The 23,127-nt window shown below is 41.3% G+C and overlaps 1 protein-coding gene across 3 annotated transcripts in view; it reads left to right on the top strand.

Moving 5' to 3' along the window:
- Window positions 1-13,264: 13,264 nt before the first annotated feature.
- The window catches only part of daam2 (dishevelled associated activator of morphogenesis 2), a 116,497-nt gene continuing 106,634 nt past the window's right edge, over window positions 13,265-23,127 (top strand). For 2 of the 3 annotated variants that reach the window (XM_073467185.1, XM_073467187.1), the window contains exon 1: window positions 13,265-13,384. The gene's annotated coding sequence lies outside the window, so the exon portion shown is untranslated. Of the gene's footprint in view, window positions 13,385-13,464; window positions 13,535-23,127 lie in introns of all 3 variants that reach the window. The other variant, XM_073467186.1, reaches the window with a different exon arrangement.

Raw genomic sequence — 23,127 nt, forward strand, 5'->3', positions numbered from 1 at the left:
AAGCAGGAAAAGAAGGATAGGGAGTACAGGGATGGAGAGAAAATTAATGCATATGAAATGAGAGACAGGGCTGAAAGAGCACTGGAGGATTATTTGCAGCTGGAATGACAAATTCACTCGCTAAAGGAACTGTAATATATTGGAAATACTGGCAGAATCTCCACAGTAAATCCACTTTTTTCCACCTTTTCCAAGCGATGACCAAGCAGAGCCAGCAACCTTCTGTCCAAATCCACTTCCTAACACAAGCCAAGTCCAGGTGATGGTTCAGCACACACACAGTGTTATGTAAGAATAGCGGGAATGCTTTCTGGCTAATGAGCTGAGGGGGAATTTGACATGAGAGCCCCTGCAGGTCCGCAGAATTCCTGCTGCTGTGGAGGATTCTAGCGTCCAAATTCCTCTCCTCCACAATGTGGTAGAGTTACAATGAAATGCCTAGTGGTGCTGAACTCTTCTGCTTTGAAGTCCTATTCAGGACTGTGTGCGTTGGGCCACTGTTGTTGCATGCTATTCCTCATTCAATAAACTGTGTTATGTCACTGTTACCGCTGGCAAACCCCGTGCTGTGTCACACCAGAGGTGGCTGATCCGTGCCCACAGCGATTAGCCAAAAGATTTCTGTTGTTTAAAAAAGTGCAGGAAAAACCATTAAGTGGTCTTAATTGCTTTACAATGCATAAATCCCTTACGAAAAAGGGTGAGGGCTAAGTCAAGTAAACTTAAGTACAGTTAATATCAATGTACGAGTCGTGTACTTGTGTACTACTTCAGTATTGCTTGGGACTAAATTGGCCCAATTTTCGGTATAAGAAAGTACACTTCTGAGTATACTTTAAGTGTAAAATTAGCTAACTTTGAGAACATAACTAGTTTACATCAAAGTTTTATTTTGTAATGCAACTATAGTGTGAACTATACTGTAAGTGAACTTTTAAAATTTTAGGTTATGTTTGGGGGGCTTTTAGCCTTTATTGTGATAGTGCAGCCAGGAGAGTCAGACAGGAAAGGACAGAGAGACAGAGGAGGACATTTTGCAAAGTGTCACAGTTTACACAAAAGGACACAAATGCATACACACAGGCAGGCAGGTTAAAAAAACCAAAACTGAGCTTTAATGAGCTGATGCCCAAACTCCAAAGTGCGACTAAAACTGGCAACAAAAAGGCAGGCAAAGGAAGATACCAAAGAAATACAAAAACTACGAGGAACAAATAAGGAACACAGGGAACATATGAGGACTGGGGAGCAGGCACAGGAGCACAGGAGATGAAAACAGATGAACCAATTAAAGCTGCAAGCAGCGATGAACGGGCCCTCGCAGGCCACGCGGGTCGGGGCGTGCTGCTGTCGAGGCGTGCTCCTTACCCGGACCCATTGCCCCGTTATTGTGCGTGCATGTCTTAACTGATAGCCAAAAACGGTATAGTGTTGATAATAGCGCCACCTGCTGGTGATTTTTGGTGTGTGAGTTACAGATGCCAGTCTATACCACCCCAATCAGTTTCATATCCATAAGTGTTATGGTGTGGGCACAGTGCCAATTATAAAATGAAATTGCCACCAGAGCGCCACCTATTGTCAGATCGGTAACACCTTCGTCAGCTGTCCTCAGGAAGCCATTGGCAATCAGTGTACCAAGTTTTGTGTTAATCCGACCAACCAATGTCGAGATATAAAATACTTCAATTTAAATAGCGCCACCTAGTGGTCATGGGCCAAGATTTTGCACAGAGCCTTAGGGGCTCATGGGGAAGTACTATCCTGAGTTTCACGTCATTTGGACACACCAATGTGGAGATATGCAACACTTCCTGTTTTGACCCGAATCCACAGGAAGTTGTTATTTAATAACTTGAGTATTCTTTGGCATATCAAAATTCTTTTAATAACTTTTTGTCAGAAGGGTCCACAGATGCTGTGTGCAAAGTTTTGTGCAAATTGGTGAAATTGCCTGGGAGGAGTTCGAAAAAGTAGGTTTGCGACATTTGGCGAATTTGCCAATAGAGTTCTGGCGAGAAAGTGGGCGTGGCCTACATCACACAGTCCAGCTGAATTCAGGGAACACGTAGATATAAGGTTTAATAATGTGCACCATATTATGTGGGAGTTATTAGGCAAAAACGGTTTGTGTTGATGATAGCGCCCCCTGTTGGTCATTTTTGGTGTGTGAGTTACAGGGGCCGGTCTATACCACCCCTGTCAATTTCATATCCATAAGTGTTATGGTGTGGGCACAGTGCCAAATATAAAAAGAAACTGCCACCAATGCGCCACCTAGTGTCAGATCGGTAACCCCTTTGTCAGCTATCCTCAGGAGGCCATTGGCAATGAGTGTACCAAGTTTTGTATTAATCCGACCAACCGATGTTGAGATATAAAATAGTTCAATTTAAAGAGCGCCACCTAGTGGTCATCAACCAAAATTTAGCACAGAGCCTTAGGGCCTCATGAGGAAGTAGGATCCTGAGGTTGACGTCATTTGGACAAACCAATGTGGAGATATGCAACACTTCCTGTTTGGAACGAAATCTGCAGGAACTTGTTATTTAATAACTTGAGTATTTCTTGGAATATCAAAATTCTTTTAATAACTTTTTGTCAGGAGGGTCCACAGATGCTGTGTGCAAAGTTTGGTGTAAATTGGTGAAATTGCCTGGGAGGAGTTCGAAAAAGTAGGTTTGCGACATTTCGCGAGCTAGTGAAAAAAAACGCCAGGCAGAAATGGGCGTGGCCTATATCAGGAGATTCAGCACAATTCACTGAACGCGTGGATATAAGGTTTTTGAAGGTGCGACAAAGTATGTGGGAGTTATTAGCCAAAACGTACTTTCCTTGATAATAGCGCCACCTACTGGTGCACGTTCACAACAACAACAGATTATAAAATTTTTCGCCAAGCCTAATGACTTTGCCAAATAAAATCGACTTTTCATTCACATTCAGGCAGTGAAAAATGCGATCATTTTGGACGAAGGAATAAAATAATAATAATAATAATAATAATAATAATAATAATAATAATAATAATAATAATCATTCGAAAAACAATAGGGACCTCGCAGGTTCCCTGCTCGGGCCCTAATAAAGAGTGAAGGAACGTGTCCACATGATGTGTAGTTTTCACGACTCCCATTAATTGCCTATGTAGAGAGCTGTGTGATGAATTCTGGTAGCAGCACATTGTGTTTCGATAGATGGGTGTCGCGATGCCTGCTCTTAATATGCATAAAGTTGAATTCTAGCTATTCTATGCAAATCAGTGGTGTCCAGTCGACGTGATGTCTTTGGAAAATCCTGAAAAACTATTTTTAAAAAACCCAATGCTCATGCTTAATTCTCGCCTAAAAAGTCTTCAGAAATACCTTTTGCCGATTTTCTAAGAAAAAGTTTCTAAACGAGCCACCATGTTGGTCCAGTTTGAAATCCTGGAGCAGCAGCCCAAAAGTGGTATTAGTCCAATTGGGTGTAGCCGGTGAGTGTTTGCACAGTTGTCAGTGGTGTAGCTTGTTTTGGTCGCCCTTGTGGACACCTACCATGAGAGAGCAGCACAGACTTAAATACATAGAGAGTGATTAACTAATGAGGCACAAAAAAGGGCTAGAAAACAGAGAAAAAGAGGAAGTGGATTGTAAAACATGATCATCATCAGCATAAAGCAGGAAATCACAAAACCAAACCATGACACAGAGGACCACAGGCTGGAATCAAACCTAGGCTGCTGCTAAGGAATCTGCTTCCATACATGGAGCACATGCTCTACCATATGAGCTATCATGGTGCCCCATACATCATACATAGACTTCTATTTATATATTATCTTTTTGAATACTGGAAATATACCTTTAACTTTACCTGAAGTAGACTTGAAGTAACAGTAACTGTTGTATACAGTGCCAGTGGACTACTAATATTAAAATTCACATGACAGGATGAAGAACATATTCCAATCCAAAATATAAGAAAATAACAACGATAACTTGAATCGACCTCCCAGTTCAAAACAAAAAAACAACAGACACACCGTATGAATAGAGACATAGGGTTAGAAACTTTTTGTTAAAAGCAAGAATACTATAATTACACCTAAAATTATACTTTTCTTAAGTATATCTCGATCAAGTACAAGTATAAGCCAAATATACTTTGTATTCTGTATACCTGTCAGTATAAAGTATATGTAAGAATAACTTTGTTAAGTATATTTCTGATAAGTACATAAGAAGTAAACTGAAAGCATTCTATCTTATTTTTAGTTTAAGAGGTATACTTATAGCACACTTGAATGAGCGTATCTTTTGTAAGGGAATGTGTTCTGTTAAAAAATTATGCATTAACCATTATGCATTAAATTATGCATCAACCATGCATTATTTACCACTTTATAGCATAATGCTAGAAATACAAACAGTGTGACTACAGCAGACTTGAATGTACAGTATTTGTCTAGAAGCTGGCACAAACAGGAATAGGAACAGTTTATTGAGGATATTTCGACAGCAGCAATGGGTTTGTGTATTGATTTGTAGCTTTGTGTCACTTTCAATTAGGCCATACTGAAGAGATGAGAGCATGTGTGTGTGTGTGTGAGGGCACTGCTTTATATTGTTTTGTTTTTTTCTACTAGCCAGAGGCCGATGCAAATTCCATTGCTTCTCTAGTTGTGTTTGAAAAATTGATATTTCTGCCAACATCAGTGACCATAGTGGCTTTCCAATGAAATGCTTTTAAACTCACACACACAAGCAAATACACACGAGAGATAGAGAGAAAGAGAAATGTAGGGAGACTTTGATGACAGCCAGGATATGAAAGGAGATGTATCACACAAGGCAGAAATAGGACAGAGAGGCATCTTATTGATTCTCTAATTTTATATTATAATCATCAAAGCCCATGTAGGGAAGGGAGGAAAAAGGAGAATGATGGAGGCAGGAAGGGCCAGAGTGGGAGGGGAAACACATATAGATGACTTTGCATTGTTCTCGGGTGAAAGCTCATGTAGAAGTTTTGTTGGACGTGTAATTGAACTTCACTCTCTCTTTCTGTCTTTTACACAGAGTGGATGAGAAAATAGATTCTATATGAATGCGCACGTGTGTGTGTGTGTATGTATGTGCGTGTGTCAAAGGAAAGTAGACAAAAAGCAGCAGAGCATGCAGTTTGATGGACAATAGAGAGTTTCTGTGTTGTGATAGAGAGCCAACCAGGTCAGCTGTTCAGAGCATGTCAATGGAGGAGAAACAGGAAGCTTGCACACTACTGTGTGATAGTGGTTTTCAGGTATTCACTTTTTTCAAATTGTAGCCATGTGTCTTCTGTAGGATCACAAAAACACTACCTTCCAAATGAAAAACATATACAGTGTTGTTTGTCATTTTGAATCATTTTGTGTTATAAGACCATTCTGTTCGTGTGCATGTTTATAGCATGTATTCATTAATCTCTGCTGTTTTGCTAAGCCCAGTTGCCAGAATAAATGTTGGCATTTTAAATTTCTGCAAACCACAGATATGTTGGATTTGTACATTTAATTTGTATCATCTTAATATTTTAACATTACATGTCATATTGCACTCACAATGCATGTACAATACTGACAATCACGTCAAGATCAGATGTAATTTTTCAACATATCCATGGTTTGCAGAAATGTACATTGTTAACATTCATTCTGGTGATTGGGTTGGTTTTACCATGCTGATGGCTAACTGTTGTTAGCTGTTTTGTCATAGCTTACATTGAAATTATGGGGGATGCAAAATAATGTGCACCTGTCATATGCCTCTCAGTGGTTTGGTCCACTATACCAAACCCACACCCACACACGTCAGTGCAAGTGTCTGTGGAGCAGTCTCGGGGAGTGTGTCGGTGGTGGTGGTTGACCTCCAGTAAGTAGCTACTTTGAAAAAGTTAACTCAAAATGAAAGATGTGTCTGATATTTTCATTTACATCTACCACTCACAGGTTTGCCTTTTGTTTGGTCCTGTACCTCATGGTTGAACCTTGTGTGTCAACATGGCCATAATATTGGTACTAATCAAGTCTTTTGCCATGCTGGTATTTATCTTTCAATTATTCAGTGCAGTGTAATCGTGGTCATCAGCATTTCCTCTATATACATTTTATATAACAGCTCTTTTGGTACCCTTGTACACAAGCTATCCTTTCAGCTGGACATAAGGAGAACTACTAGAACTACATCTGGCTACAGCATTCAGAAATGACTAATACCAGAATACATATTTTCGCAAAATAAAGTTGCGACAGGTTTTAATATTTGTTGGCCACCCACACACTATAACATGTGGCATTTTAACACATTTCAATCTTTATTCTGGAATGATCAACTCCGCATGTCTATCTTTGTGATTGTATATTTTTACTTCAATCCTGAGGTCAAACCTCTGAAGATAACTGGCTTGAACTCTACTGTGAATAAATATGGCCGGGAATATTCTAATTTAGCTGTAAATTTCTACTTGGAATATGTGCAGTCATTTCCCACACAGTGATGCCCTTTGGTTTCCATCAGCACTCACAAAGCTGAGTGGACACACTTACTGGGGTAATTTTCACCACTTGCATTGAAAGTTTCAGCCATTTATTCAGTTGGCTTGTTACTCAGGCAATTTGGGGTAAGTGCCCCTGGTCAAGGGCACCAAGTCATTTACACTGAACAAAAATATAAACACAACACTTTTGTTTTTGCTCCCATTTTTCATGAGCTGAACTCAAAGATCTAAAACATTTTCTATATACACAAAAGACCATTTCTGTCAAATATTGTTCACAAATCTGTCTAAATCTGTGTTAGTGAGCACTTCTCCTTTGCCGAGATAATCCATCCCACCTCACAGGTGTGGCATATCAAGATGCTGATTAGACAGCATGAATATTGCACAGGTGTGCCTTAGGCTGGCCACAATAAAAGACCACTCTAAAATGTGCAGTTTTGCTTTATTGGGGGTATCTGGGGGGGGGGGGGGGGTCAGAAAACCAGTCAGTATCTGGTGTGACCACCATTTGCCTCACGCAGTGCAACACATCTCCTTCGCATAGAGTTGATAAGGTTGTTGATTGTGGCCTGTGGAATGTTGGTCCACTCCTCTTCAATGGCTGTGCGAAGTTGCTGGATATTGGCAGGAACTGGAACACGCTGTTGTATACGCCGATCCAGAGCATCCCAAACATGCTCAATGGGTGACATGTCCGGTGAGTATGCTGGCCATGCAAGAACTGGGATGTTTTCAGCTTCCAGGAATTGTGTACAGATCCTTGCAACATGGGGCCATGCATTATCATGCTGCAACATGAGGTGATGGTCGTGGATGAATGGCAAAACAATGGGCCTCAGGATCTCGTCACGGTATCTCTGTCCATTCAAAATGCCATCAATAAAATGCACCTGTGTTCGTTGTCCATAACATACGCCTGCCCATACCATGACCCCACCGCCACCATGGGCCACTCGATCCACAACGTTGACATCAGCAAACCGCTCACCCACACACGCTGTCTGCCATCTGCCCTGAACAGTGAAAACCGGGATTCATCCGTGAAGAGAACACCTCTCCAACGTGCCGACGGCATCGAATGTGAGCATTTGCCCACTCAAGTCGGTTACGATGACGAACTGCAGTCAGATCGAGACCCCGGTGAGGACAACGAGCATGCAGATGAGCTTCCCTAAGACGGTTTCTGACAGATTGTGCAGAAATTCTTTGGTTATGCAAACCGATTTTTGCAGCAGCTGTCCGGGTGGCTGGTCTCAGACGATCTTGGAGGTGAACATGCTGGATGTGGAGGTCCTGGGCTGGTGTGTGGTTACACCTGGTCTGCGGTTGTGAGGCCGGTTGGATGTACTGCCAAATTGTCTGAAACGCCTTTGGAGACGGCTTATGGTAGAGAAATGAACATTCAATTCACGGGCAACAGCTCTGGTGGACATTCCTGCAGTCAGCATGCCAATTGCATGCTCCCTCAAAACTTGCGACATCTGTATCATTGTGCTGTGTGATAAAACTGAACATTTCAGAGTGGCCTTTTATTGTGGCCAGCCTAAGGCACACCTGTGCAATATTCATGCTGTCTAATCAGCATCTTGATATGCCACACCTGTGAGGTGGGATGGATTATCTCGGCAAAGGAGAAGTGCTCACTAACACAGATTCAGACAGATTTGTGAACAATATTTGACAGAAATGGTCTTTTGTGTATATAGAAAATGTTTTAGATCTTTGAGTTCAGCTCATGAAAAATGGGAGCAAAAACAAAAGTGTTGTGTTTATATTTTTGTTCAGTGTAATTCCAGGAGGTAGACCTGATAAGCAACGCCATAGCTAGAGACCCACAAAGTTATGCAGTTGCACCCCATAGTGTGAATGGAAATTCATCGTGAAGGTGCTGTTAGGCTTGCGCACCATGGCAACGGTGTTTATTTTTTACCTTGATTCAGATACCTATTGACTTAAGGACCTATTGACTAACCTGAATACTTTAAACATGATGAAATTATTTTGTGATACCACTCTTAAAAGTGGACGCACTGAACAATAACCCTTAAACAGGCAGGACAAACAACATTATTACTCATTTGCACCTAAGTTAAACATTTCCACACATATTTTTTTATATTTTGGATATTTTGGATGTTATGAGTCATATCTCACAGAATATATTGTCCTATAAAAGTGTGAACATTAGATGAAGAGAATGGATACATAATACAGCCGTTACTACGTTTACTACTGCTACTACTACAGTTATTACTACATTACTAGCCTTTACTGTACCTCTATTATAGCCATTACTGCTAATACTACTACTACCACTACTTGAAAATAACTAAATAGATAACTACTTAACACCTAGTAAGCAGTACATTACTGCGATGATTTCTGATCAGGCTGAATAAATGATTACAGATAACCTGGTCTCATTGAAAACCTTCAATCATGTTCCTGATACAGTTTGTACCTCCAGGTTCACGTTGCATGTTAAGTTGTGGAACTCAGTTACAGATTTAAAGGAAAGAATGCAGTGGTCAAAAAGAAAGCAGCAGAAGCTGAAACAGCCTGACTTAAAGTCCCTTGAATCAGTCCAATTCCAAAAACACTGGATCCTACACTTTCTATAACGCTCAATAGTATTGTTCATTTGGCCTTCCATGCCTGGTAAAAACCTACGTCCCCTACCTCTAAGATTGTAACATTGGTTTTCTGTTTGAAAAAGTCTCTTTTTATCCCAAATTTGAGACACCCTCGATGACATCACTGTGACATCATTAGGGTTATTTTCTCAAACTTTGGAAAACACCCTTCAGTGCCACAGAGGACATTGTACTTTTAGACAACCAAACTGACATTCATGTATAAAATTAGTGGGGTTGTCCTGGATGTTTTTACGTTTTAAATAACATACCCATAATTGCTATTCCTGAATATTCTTTATCCACTTTTGAGGGGTCATATTATATAGATAGTTTGATATTTTAGCAATATTTTGTGAATGTATATGTGTGAATACAATACAGTACATACAGTACAGCACTATTTCTGTTCTGCCAGACACCCCTGAGACCCAGAGGTGTGGAGTGGACCTTTTCACATCTGCAGCCCCATCAAATCAAGAATGTCGACAAACAACCTGGCTCCTGTCTGATAGACGCTCAGAGAATCCTCCTGTAACTGCATCTGTTAGTCTTGGCTTTCTGTGTCGGACGTGACCAGGGATATAAAAGCTATATGATTGCACATTATTTGAATGGTTCGAGGTGTGCTTGATTTTTGCTGGACACTCCAGCAGTCTTAGAAGTGGGCCTTTCTCTTTGTGAGATTCTGAAGTCCAGCAGTCCTCTTGTCTTCCAAACTTTTAATGAATTCCAAATAGAGTTTGCCTCAGCCTGTTCCCCACTAGTGTCTCTGAGGTCGGTGTAAAACCTGGAATAACTATCTCTGAGCCTTGGACAGATATGCACTGTGTTCACTGGAAAAATACTTAATTTGTGCTGGCATCACTAAAGACACTGTTCACTACAGGTTTATTATATACGTAATATCATACGTCATATATTTGTGTTACAAACAATAGAATGGTTAGCATAAGTCTGAGCTGACTGCTGGCATCAACTTAAGTAAATCTTGTCCCACATTGTGTGTGCGGGTGTCTGTGTGTGTCCATATGTCGCCAAGGCTAATTTACTGACTCAGTTTTGGAGGTCTGGCTAAAAGGCTGAGGTTAAAGTTACTGACAGAGTGTCATTATCTGACATGAATCTAACTCTTAAAAACCCCTGGTTTTCTCCCAGGGGCTGACTTGCTCGATGCCACTGGATAATGTCATCTGGCTTTGACAGGCCTGGCCGCTGAGCTCCTGGACAGTTCTTTTTAGTCCTGAAAGTGAAGACACATACTCATCATCTGACAAACATGGTACTTACAGTCAGTGACACAATAATTTCTGACCAGAAGGTGACCAGAAACGTGGTGGCTTGGGTATGATATAAACAGCCTGCCAGCCCCATCCCAAACCCCCTGGCTCAGGTCTTTTTAAATTTAATTTAATTTCTCTTAAATTTTTATGTTTTGACAAGGTTTCTGGAGAGTTGCCTGTACTAGAGATAATTCGAGGAAAATCCCAGGTTGACCCACCTTTCGGCCAAATGACTACAAAATAATCCTCATCTGTTCTGTGGATGGCTCAGTGCTGCTGCAGATTTGAAAGCCTGGTCTGCACCTGGACTGGCCTCTTGTGAGACATAGCCTCATCTGTTTTCCAAACTTATGGAGGTTGTTGGCTGGATCTTGGCCAGAAGATTTTTGCAACCTAGGAAGCTATCTTTACATAATAAAGTTTTTCAGGATTTTTTATTTGAATGAAAGTATAATGACCACAAATTACCAACCTTAACTGCTACACTATTCTGTATGTGCTAAGAGCTTTGGAAACTGTTTTGTACTAATAGCATGAAGGAATTTAAGGAATCCCAAACAATGCAGGTAGCAGCTGTGTTTCTGCTTTCATTTTGACACCATATAAAATTGCTTGCTAGAAACCCTTTACTTCTTTCAACTGCTCTTCAAATGACATGAAAAGCAAAGCATGACAAACATCATTCCTCTCTCACCTTGGAGATGGTTTTAACTGTCTGACCATTCTGCCAATTTGCTATGTGTGGCAGTAAACTAAAATAGCATATCTGTCATTAACCTGCTGAACATTAAGAACTTCCCTTGTACCATGTGTTAGCTTCTTTGATCCAATTGCCTATTTACAGGGTTACTCCAGTGATTAGGTATTGCACTTCCATAAAGTTGGTGTACTCACAAGAGACTGATTTTAAGGACAGTCAAAATCGAAGCAGCAGAGATTAAGATATGCTGACTTTTCCTCTAATATTGGTCAAACTCTAAAAACACTCTATCCTACATTTCCCATAAGGCAACTGAGTACAACATCATCAGGGTTACAGCAGTTTGTCTAAACTTTAGAAAGCTTCCTCTGGGGCCACTGAGGACATTATACAACTGTTTTCCCAGGTTAAAGTAATAGTCCTTAAGACGAGTAAGTTGATGATGTGTAAAACTGGTGGAGTGCTCCTTTAGCTTTTTCTGCGTTGCCAACTTAGGTTGTTGTTGCTTGCTATTGAAGTAAATTATGAAGTGATACTCTTTATGTGTTGACAGAAAACATGACTCAACAACTTTTATCAGCAGCGTCAGTCAGAATTCCGTGGCACTGAGTTGCTGAGTCCCCATTACATTCATTAAGTTTGATTGTGAAGAGTTCAGTTCAGGCCACAAAACTCACTTCTGTGACACTCTGACAGTCTTGTTTACGGACCTTCAGCAAACCAATTTCTTGCAGAGGAATGATCTCACACACTGTGCCCTACAACCTCACAACAGGGCTCATTTCAGTCTCAAACACATGAAATTAGTGTTGATGTCCATGTTTGAGCCCAGGTCAAAGTGGATGCCCAGAATTTGCAATTAATGGAGGATTATAGGCTGTGAGGAGATCAAAACACAACCAGTCATACTGTTTCTTCATATTTCAGAGGATTAAATGCTTGGCAGCTGCAGCAGCAGGACCTTTATTTTTGGGAAACTTTATTGTACCTTACTTCATTTGAAAACATGAAATCTGCAGTACATTTTATCCTGTTCAAAACTAACTTCAGTTTGTTTGGATCAATTATATTCACTATCGATTATCTGCCAATTATTTTCACAATTAAAGGATAAAGTTCACACAAAAATTTTAATTAAGTAATTAGTTCCTCTCCTGTGTATTTACACACTCAACAAGCGGTCGAGTGCCCACATCAGACAGGGTACTTCCAGCTACACCGAAGATTTCACCATTGCATGTTTTTTGAGGGGGTTGTTTATTAATGTTCTAAAACAGGTTCCCATCTACTTCAGTTGTTAAGGAGAATACTGCAACACCGTTTTGCTGTTAAGCTCCAGAAATGTTTTGTTGACTGAAAATCTTTCCAGGAATGGGGTTGAGTGGATAATAAATACATTTTCATTTTCGGGTGAACTTTTCCTTTAATTGATTAATTGTTTAGCCTAGACATAAACTGTCAAAAAATTGTGAAAAATGCTTGTCACTATTTCCCAGAGCCCAAAATGACATCTTCAGATTACTTCTTTTGTCCAACCTACAGTCCAAAACTCAAAGACTTATCATTTACTATCATAAATGACAAAGAAAAGCAGCAAATCATCACATTTAAGAAGCAGGAACCAGCAAATATTTGACATTTTTGCACAAAAAATTACTGTTAAAACAGTTAATTTTCTTTTGATTGACTACTAGATTAATCAACAAATCATTGCGGCTCTAGTTTGTAGTCACACAAATTACAGTTGCTATATTCATTTATGGCTGTAGTAGGATTTGTGGTTATTATTTCACGTACTGGCATTCTGCTATGGGCCTATCACTTTTACAAAAACTGTAACATTTCTATAGCTGTTTTCCTTCGGGAGCATTTAAATGCAGTGCAGTAACATGTTATTGGCTGCTTGGTTATTTATTGGTATCAATGACACCATGACCAAGATAATTCACTATTAATGAAATGTAATGGGCTTCAAATCCTCATTTCCAATACACACACACACACACACACACACACACAGAGTGCGGTAGCTTTAAGAGGGGAGGCGTGGTGCTGCTGTTTTGACCGACTTGTCAATCCCTTCACTCGCCACTATCATTCATGAACAGCCCCTCCAGCCAGCACAGGACATCGGCTCTCTATTTATTCAACCCGCCGAAGGACTCGATTTGGTCATATTTGCTTGGTGACAGCGACAAGGGATTATTATTTTTCGGACAGTGACTGTTTCTTCGTAACGAAGCTGGAAGGTAAGTTTACGATTTTACTGTAAATCGAGCTGAATTGACGGTACCTTGTGATGGTGCTCACTCCCTGGTTCCCCCTTCAGCAACCGTGGAAGCAAAGGGAGCCATCGGCTGCAAATTCTTACACTTCTTATGGGAAACGACATGATGGAGGTACTGTTATATATTGTTAGCTGCGTTGGTTGATTTTGCATATTTAGTGAAGATAGAAGGTGTAAAATGGAAACGTGTTTTGACTGGCTGCTGTTTTTCCGTTTATCATGCCAATTAAGATCCAGCACCTGATTTGAAGCCTTCCAGTTCGCTGGTTACATTAATATTAAAGGGGAAAATGATAAATGGCTTAATATCACCCGTTTCCAATTCCAATGTAACACTTTACTGACTGCACATAGATGCATATTGGTTAATTTATATGCAATTCTACGCATGACTGCCTGCTTCTATTGGTTATTTTTCAGTGGATATGACGTATGGTGACAATATGATCATTTTCGGTTATTAATAGAGTTATGTGATATAATGATGGACTGCATTCAGCCTTTGCATGATGCGCAATGCATTTGACCCCGATATTAGGCGGCTGTATGTTCACTGGGCTAAACGGACAGACATGTAGTTTCTGTGAGCATCCAAAGAGGGCGCTGCTCTGTCACCACATTGCCCACCTCAATCATACTGTAAAAAATGTCTGTTCATAACAAGGCATCATCTGAAGTGATTAGTCTTACTATTAGATTTTGCTTAAATCAACTAAAAGATTTCATCATTTCTGATTGAGCTCCTCCCTACTTTTCCATTTTTATGTTTGTTTTTTCTCCAAAGAAATTTAAATGTCAATATCTTGATAAAAGGCAGTAAGATTCTTACGAACTTGACATTGTATTCATGAAAATTATTAAATCAAATTAACCAGGATGAGGGGAATTATATCACCTCTTTGGATGGTATTTTCTTGTTAGCAGAAAACTGTGACTTTCAGACTGAATGTCAGATTAAATTCCTTGTCATGATTGACTCTTCTTGCAGTGGGCAGCTGTTCCTATTCTCTTGAGCTAAATTTGGCTGCACCAACTTTTCAGGTTGTGTTTTCCAACCAGACATCAGAATGTCAAAATATTTGTTCCTGTAACATAAAACAGGTGGCTCTAAATTTTAGAAGTGAATCGAGACAGTGCTGATCATCTCTCACATCGGTTTCTGAATAGTTGCTTTGTACCAAATTAACAGGAAAACAAAGGCAAATACTTTTCACACTTTGGAGCATACGGAAACTCACACTGCTAGTCAGTCTATGGGATTGATAGGCACCAAGAGCTATTTTATCTTGCTGAACATCTGGCAGAGATGCAGCATCGGATCCTCTTGGTCAGTTGTTGAGGCTTTACAAGCACAGCGCCATGCTAAGCACAAAATATCCCCTCCTCCTCAGCCACCAAACTTTTCCTAAGGAGTACTTAGTATCTGCTACATTCCTCTTAGTGGATTAAAATTGCACTGCTTACGAGTGTCAAGTAAACCACAGTTATCCCTAACTGTTTTTGGCCAGTTCAGAGAAATAGAAAAAAGAGGGGAAAAAATAAAAATGATGATTATGGGTGAAAAGATTGAAATGGATTAAGACATTTAAAATTACATTTTAATCATGCTTACCCATTGGGAGTTAATGGCTTGCGGGATTTGTCCATGTAAGGCAGCTGAAGGAATTCTCAACAATGTGTAATGTACATACTTTGCAGACATCAATAGGTTACCCACTGATGCCCACAGACTTGTTTTAATGGATGTCAGCACTGGATGGATTTATTGAAAAGCCCTGCACTATAGCAGGGCTGCAATCCATTGAGCTTTTAATACACTTTAAGCTTTTTCACAGGTTCAGCACCAAATTATGTCAGATCACACATATAAAACAGGAATATTTGGCTGTTTACTCTCTAGTCAGACTAGAGCAGCTGTTCCAGCAATTTGGCTGGAGTATTTTTAGGTCCACTGTTTGGATTATTGTGCATATCCTTGTCCAACTACCTGTGTGTTTTCAGGAGGGAGGCAGGGAAGAAAAATAGTTCTGACATCCAAGAGTAACAAGGCCACTGGGCTGAGGTGTTCTGCTTCTGGCTGTGCCCATGCTGACAGAGCTTTTGGTTGTGTTTCTGTGGCGGAAGGATGACTGAAAGCCTTGCTCAGCTCAGGGTGGCTGTGTCTGTGATACCAGGTATTGGCCACACGGGGCTGTGGTGTGCGTATCTGCCCAGTCTAAACTATGGAAAAAAAGGCGGCTATGCAGCAGGGGAAATACAGGGCCATTGTTCCCAACCAGCCGCTGAGGCTGAGGCGTACGCACTTCCACCAGGGCCAGATGTTTTGGTTGGCAATTGACTGTGCCAACTGGAGCTGTAAGGTGAGAGTCTGGTGTGGTGGGCAGGATATGGCAGAAGCTGAGGCAAGGCAGACTTTTTCTTCTGTATCCCTAACTATGGGTGTCAAGAATCCACGATCGATTCGACTTTTGACTTTAAGGTCATGATTCGATTTGATTTTTGATTGAACTATTTTGTTTCAGCATTGACAGCTATTCATTTCTCATTTACATTTTCAGATTCTTCTTTTAGAAGATAAGTGTATGTTATATCAACAGCTTAGCTTTACTTGAGTGACTTCTACCCTTAACTCACATTTACAGTATAAGATATTGTGCCAGTTTCTACTCCTGCCCACTCTTCTGTTAGCGTGGTGGTCAGGGAGCTTACTGTACCTGTGAAGAGCTTCTGGCACAGAGCAAAAGAGTCTGGGAGTAATTAGCTGTGAGGGTATAATCCTATACCAGACACAACGTCTGTTAAAAGTGTGCCCCCCCCTTCTCTTCCCAAACAAGTGGTTATGACCCCAACAAAGTCCCACCTCTCCTACTTTACTACTACCTCCATTTATGAGTACATGTGAAAATAGTGAAACTGGTATGGTTAGCAGATTTGTTTTTGCAGCAGGAGGGCGACCATACTCTCACACCATGAGTCATACTCACATAGGCCTGCACAAGGAGTGTCAAATCTCTGAAGAGAAGGGTTTAAAATTGACTGCTTTTTTATTTTTGTTGCAAGCTGTCAGGGACAAATTGTATACATGCACAGAAGCAGCCTAAAAACTGCGCAAAAATGGTTAAAGACACATCTAACAAAGAAGCTGCTCTGTTGTCTGGTGGTACGGCAGCGGTTGCTTCTGTATCACTTGCCAGACAGCAGCAGGGTGAACAAACTGTTGCTGGGGTGGGTGTTGTCTTTTAGTATCCTTTGAGCTCTGTGCAGACATCTCACTTCACCGATATTACTGATACTCAGTAGATTGGTACCAATGATGTTCAGGGGCGTTTTAATCATCTGCTGTAGCTCCTTGTGCACAAACCATTGCAGTTTGTGATGTTTCCCGTCAGAATGCTTTATATTGCTCCTCTGTTTTATTGGGAATGCTAGATTATTTACAGATGTTGACACATTTATTTGAAGTCAAAATATTTTTTAAAGAGAAATAGTAAAAGATTCTTCAGCTTTTCTTTTACCTCAAGGAATAGCCTGATCTCAACTTTTGTAGAGTGGGTCCAATGGGACTGTGTATGCAGGGTTTGCTGATGGGTGGTTGCAACAGGGTGTGGTCTATTTCTCCCATACAGCAGTGAGGCTGTCTTCTGTTGTGAAGAGTCTGATTCAGAGAAGAATTGTAGCATGGCAAGACAGCCCCGGAATGTAAGACAACCTTGCTATCAGATTGGGGTTACCCAACTGTGGAGTAGTGCTATGATATGATCTTAATATACATTTACTGGCACCTCACCTCAACAATCTGTATATTTCCATCCTTCTTGCATCTCAGTCTGGTTATTGTGGTGTATATGTGAAGCTATTGACTCAGAATCTAATTACCCTAATTGCTTGGAAAAAACAACATCCATGGGTCATGTGTCATACCTCTTGGTTGAAGGAGGAAACCTCTTGTTCAATGGGAACTATTAAACAAAACAGTGCAGGACACTTTGTGTTCTTCTGCCACCCCTCCTTCTCCTTTTTCCTCCTCCTCAATCTGTTCCTGTAGTCTAATTTCCTGTCGGTATCATCACACACACCCACACACTCTCCAAATGTAAAATAAATGGGTTACACAATGATATGGTTAATTAAAATATCATAACCCCAGATATTTTATTATAGGAAAGACACCTCAAGTTCTGTTTTCGCAGTTCTACACAATGCGTCATTGTTAGCCAGGCTTTTATGCACTCTCACCACAGTAGTGTTTTTGGAAACAGTAGCTTGCTGCCTTGACTACCTGATTAGACTTGCCTGTTTCCACCACTGGTATAAATTAGAGGCAATTAAAGTCTTTGTTTCACCATGCATTTTTCTGATTCTACGGAGGGGAGCTTGAGGCCACAGTAAAGATGGACTTTCACATTAAGTGTGCCTGATGGCAGGATGATTGGTTCTTCAATCATATCAGAACTAAACACACAGGGAGCAGGTGCTCATGTAAGATTGTCTCTTTAATGTCTTGAAGAATTATTTCTCCATCACTGGGAATTATTTAGCACTGGGGTAATGGAGGTTGAGAATACCCTAATATGTCTTTACTTCCTGACAGCTCCCTGCCCCCTACCTCTCCATCCTTTGTCCCAGCCTCGGTCCCCTTCACCCTCTACCCCCCTTCACCCCCTAGACAACTAACTCAATGTAATGGTTGTTTCGGTCCCCTGTCTTAATGTAGTCACAGGCAATTAGCTCCCATCAAAATACGCTGCTGGATGGAGGGTTGAGACTCAGGCATCCAAACTCCCTTGCTCCTGCCCCTTACCCTTGGCTAATATTACCCCGAGCTACTGAGAAAGGGCCAGATAGGTTTAGTCAGTAGATGGAAGGGATAAAAAGCAGGAGGGGTCCACTTGGGACCTGTGCATGTGCTACCTCGCTGAGCACAAAGCAGCTCTTTCACTTGGGATCTTGAGCACATATGGAAACGTTTACTAAACCTCCAGTGCGTCAGTCCCCTGTATTCTTTCGGCTGCAGGTTTCTTCTCACCTCCGCAGCTCAGATTCACTTTGCTTCTGAAATTAGCTTGAAACGCTGCACCTGGAGATGATCCTACATTCGCCCTTTCTCCTTGGTACTCCTCAAAACCTGAATCTAACAGTACCACACTACTTTGAGGTCTACTCATTTAAAGTTCCTTTAAACCAAATTTTCTTTCAGTTTCTTAGATGTTCTGTTTTGACCTTTTGGTCTGTATCCAGTAGACATAACTGACCACTGTGATTTTGTTTTTTGATCCACTAAAGACCACTAACATTCATCGACTTAAGACCATGCCTGTATTCACATGTGCACAGTTAATATTACACTTAATTCATTGGTACTTTCACCATGGGACATGGCATTCATTTCTGGCTTTGTTGAATTATTTCAGTTAAGGTTGACCCATGTGAATTCAAGGTCCACATTTAGTAGTGTTTGCTTGCCTTTTCTTAAATGAACTACTATCCACACAAAATTATAGAAACGCTATTTTAACAGTAACACAATGCCAGCGTGACATCATCTCCAAAGATCGGCCTCTAAACTACACAGCTGGGTGTAGATAATGGAGCCGCTTGGATGTTTATTTTTTCCCCTTCTGCATTCCAGCTTCTTATTTATAATGGCTATGATATCCCGCTCATGGGGTTACTTCTATAAAAGGAAGTTGGAAGACTTTTGCCGACCCACTCAAATAGGAGGCTTGCATGCCACATTTTCTCAAGATGTAACCATTAGATTTTCAGGAGAAAGACATCAATCACACGGCAAAGAATGGTGAGTTTGGCTTGGGTCAAATACAGTGGGAGACATGACTGAAAACTTGACTGAGAGCACTGAAAGAGTCAAAACACAAAGCTATCATCTCCCTCAGTCGGCTATCAGAGGTATCAGAGGTCAAACCTATGTTTTTGTTGAGAATATACTCCACACATGGTTAACTGTGGTGAAAGGTGACCTATGACACATGACATGGTCCAACTGCCAAGCTGGCCCTCAAGGAAATGGATTGTGTTTACAAAGAGCTTGTCATTATGTGCTTTAGATGAAATTATCTTGACATGTTGGGTTGGGTAGCTAATGGCATTCAGTATCTATTTGGGATCATGTGGCTTTGTTTTCCCTAAAACCAAGTTCAGCCAGCTCCTCTTTAATCTGAGAATTTCCTCTACTTGCAAATTAAGTAGATTGGGTCACCATTAGCAAACTGACAACAAATCATTTGGCCTGGATTGTCTGCCCTTGAGTTCTTTTTAACATGCACTGTTGTTTTCCCAGGATCAATTCAGCCCTAAATTAGCCTAAACTCCTCAACACTAACAATCCAGATGTCCTCAGTGGCCTGACACTCGTCATTTAATGCCTAGCAGATGGTATTTGTAGCAATGGATTGTGCTGAAAACAGATTACCTTAATGAGGTCATTTTCCAATGAACTGTGTGGGTTTGGCCAAATTATCTGGTAGAGGCCCAAACCAGGCCTCTAAGGTTCCAAGATTTACTTAAGGTTACTTACAGGTTAAACAGGCCTGGAAGAATGTAGAGTCCTTGCTTGGACCACTGAATATCCTTCACAGTACAGTGTTTGTCAATCGAGTGTATTCACTGTGAGGGGCCTCTGTACAAGAGATACGACATAGGATGTACTTCTTTGGGCTGTGTTATTGTAACTATCAGATCTTCCTCCTCTTTCCCTCCCTCCCTCCATCTCCTTTCTTGACAAGGGTCCTTTTCGCTGCCCTGTGCAGCTCTGTTTGTGTGTTTGATTGTGGGAAAGTTTCTTGACTGTCCGTGAGAGTCCCCCGCTCTCTGGACTGGCTTTTCCCTTGGGGTCCTTCAGGCTCGGAGAGGCTGAGCCCCACCATTGCTCTGAGGCCCCTCTCCTCCCAGCAACCCCTTGTGGTAGCAATGGTAGTAAAATTCCCTTGCCTGGTCTTCTTAGTCCCAAACACTTGTCTGAGCTGTTTGTGTGTCCCTTATAGCCAAGCTCGACAACACAGTTTATCTTTTCAGAATGGGGAGAGCTTTCAGGCTTTTCAGCACAGTGATAAAAAAGCCTGGCAAAAAGCACTCTCTACCAATAACTCATTTCAGACGGGGGGCTGAGATCAAGACATGGATATGTGACACAGAGTTATGAGAATAGGCCAGGTTCTGGTGGGTTTACTTTGGCTACCCTTGAGGAATATGTCTCCAAAGCTGGATATTGAATATGAGAGAGGTCAAATTTATAGCTTTGTGTTTACAGTTCTGTTAATGAGACTAGTTCTGGTTCATGCACAGTATGTGTCATTTGACAGAGGGGATTACCTTGTTTGTGGCTTTGGATATATAGATTCTGAGTTCCAGTTTTCCTTTTCATTCTCAAGTTGTACAGTAAGGTACCCCTCGTTTTTGAGTGCCCCCGTTGCCCCTCAGACCAGGGTTGTTGTTAAAAAGATAAAGGTAGTGGTTGAAATTAGACAACCCTTCAAGATGCTCAAACGTTGTCAGTTGTCATCGATTTAATTTATATAAACAGATGCGACTGGACTTGTCCAATATGCCGTCTTCAGCTTTGGTGATTTTTCTTGCTTTACCATGGTAATTGTGGTATTCACAATGCCATTTGTTATTTGTCTGATTGAGATAAAAAAGAATGGACGCTACCAATTCGTTCACAACTTCACGTTATCAATCAAGTTATTGAATAAAAAAGAACACAACAACGTTGCATAGCCACTAGCGGTGCCTTATAGACTAACATTAGCAACCCGGGCTCCTACTCTGCCAGTGTGCATTGATATTAGAGGAGCGGTACCAAGTGCAGCAACTTCACTGTTGGACTGGACTATCCATTCACACTGGTTCGGTTCGCCAATACTGCGCCTCTGATACTACCTCGGGAGGCGCACCAGAGGCGCAGCGAAATTTCACCCCCCGCCGCATCTGAGACTTTCACACAGAGGCGGATGCGGAGAATTGGCGCAGGATCCCCGCATGCAAACGCCAGTGTGAATGGGGCTACTGAGACATCGGCAAACTAAGTAGTGATACGCTTGTAAAGAAAAGGGCCATAATACATTGAAACAACAGAGAGTTCTCAAAACCCTCGGTTTGAAGTGTACCCTTTAACAAACCTCCATTTAGAGGGCCACGTAGCCCTAATAATACCCCTCTATTCCAACAAAAATCAGGACACCCTACTCCTGAGATGTGAAGGCACAAAACACAGGGGTAGGGCGTTGTGACGTTGCAAGTTTTTTAAACTCCACTATGACTTGCTTGTATCTGACCTTCATACTGACCAACAAAATAGCCTGTAATTCTTTCCTAAAGATAAAACAGGCTGCTGGATAAGCAAGCCTCCCACCTCCATTCTCAATTTAATTTACACAGCTATAATTCACTTTACTGGTGTGACAAATGTGTTTTATCAAAGTGGTCTCTCTTTTCTCATCTAATATATTGTAGTATTCTTATTCTGTCCTCACCTGCAGGGTTAGAAATCTATACAACCATAAATAGTTTGATCTGAAGAATACAAAAAATGGTCTGAACAATACATTATCAGAAAAATCCTGCCTGGTGATCTCACTTTATTTAAAACCAAAGCCCATTACTAGACAGTAAAACATTTTATAAGCTCAACACCCTCATAATTCTTGCTAAGACCACTGGATTGCTAAATTTGGCCTCTATATCTTCCCATGCATTTTTCTCCCATCTTGTAATGACTTTATGGAGCAGTTCAAACTAGCTCGTGAGTAGAATAGAAAGCTGTGACAGGCACTTTTACTGTGTTCTTCAGGCCCTCTCCCAGCTTGTAATGCATCATCTGAGCTAACTGCCATCTTATTGCGTTTGAGTTTTGAGATGGATGGGCGAATGCAGCTAAGGATCCAGGAATGATAACAGATGGTTCTGTCTTTTTGCTATCGTGTAACTCAAACAGACAAACACCAGTGAACAGTGGACCTGAGCCATAGATCCTTCATCCCTGGTAAGTTCTTTTCAAAAAGTCTTTTTTGCCAAGTGACAAACCGCGTGGTTGGCAACAACTAAAGCATTCAGAGACCGTATGAATAGGGGTCTGTCTCAGGAGAGGCTTGTTGAAATGGGGCCTTTGGCTTTTATCCCTCTGGAGAGGCAGACTGATCTCGCACAGGTTTTGCGCTGGCAGTGCACTTCAAATGGACTGTTGAAAGGCAAGGCGTTTATTTGTGCTGAATTGTAAACTGTGTCCTTTTCCCAGATTTAGCATCTGTGGGTGTTCCCCCCTAGCACTACCAGACCATTCTTTCTACTCTTTACTGCTGCAATTCTTACATTCGCCTGTAATGATACCCCTGACTCTCCCTCTTGACCTTCGGTTGATGCTTTCCCTGTGTACCTTTAATTATCAAGAAGTTCTTCTTCTCATTAGAGCATGGTTACCTGACCGAAACCCAGGACCCATTGGGACCTGTCAGGACCCTAGAGAGAGAGGGGATGACATGCAGCAAAGGGCCTCGATCCCTGGGTCGCTGCAGCAAGGACACAGCCTCTGCACATGGGGCGCACACTCTACCAACTGAGCTACTACCAACTGCCCTCTTTACTCTGATCACATCTCTGTATTCAGGGTAGACAGGCAAGCTGCAACCATGGTAATAACTGCATGACAGGGTAACACAAAGCCTCAGTTCTGCAGATGGAGTGGAGATG

This window comes from Pagrus major, chromosome 5 (assembly GCF_040436345.1).
Source record: "Pagrus major chromosome 5, Pma_NU_1.0".
Classification (NCBI taxonomy): domain Eukaryota; kingdom Metazoa; phylum Chordata; class Actinopteri; order Spariformes; family Sparidae; genus Pagrus; species Pagrus major.